We start from the raw sequence: 668 nt of genomic DNA, 5'->3' as shown, positions 1-668 counted from the left end.
CAAAAAACGATTTTATATGAACATAAAAATGTACCTGTTAGTGTATTATCAATTATTGTGAACATGCAAAATGTAAAAATTTAATGAATATAAATTTTAGATAATAAATTTCAAGTAAGTTATTGTCCATTTTTTTCTTAAATTAATTGCAGATTTATATCGTCAAATACTTATTTTCAGAGTTTCTGTTGGTTAAATATATTGGTTCAAGCAATATTCTTCTTATTAGAATAGAAAAATATTCTAATTATTTTTTTGTATATTTATTTTATATTAGTAAATTTTTTTACACAAACAATATTTTTATTTAGGGTCGTGCTTTAAAAAAGTTTACCGTTTCCTGTTGATCTTATACTGCAATTAATTGAAAATTTATTATTGATAATACGATGTTTTATTTTTCCGCATTTAGTATAAAATTTATTTTCTATAAAAAATTTTCAATATATAAAATATAAATAATTAAAAAGATATAAATTCTTTTAGCAATTGTATTCTTCATCTTTAACTTATGCGGAATAGTAACATCATAACATCATTATGAAAATTGAAAACTGTATTTGTTATTGGACAGACAAGATAAAGGATATATCTATAACTTTCACACTGCATTATTATTTTAGTGTTACTTTCGATATTAGCAGTGCAAAAAAATATTATAATATTTG

This window comes from Apis dorsata, unplaced genomic scaffold (genome assembly GCF_000469605.1).
Source record: "Apis dorsata unplaced genomic scaffold, Apis dorsata 1.3 scaffold_115, whole genome shotgun sequence".
NCBI lineage: Eukaryota > Metazoa > Arthropoda > Insecta > Hymenoptera > Apidae > Apis > Apis dorsata.
The sequence above is the reverse complement of the archived record's forward strand: the minus strand, read 5'-3'. Positions refer to the sequence as shown.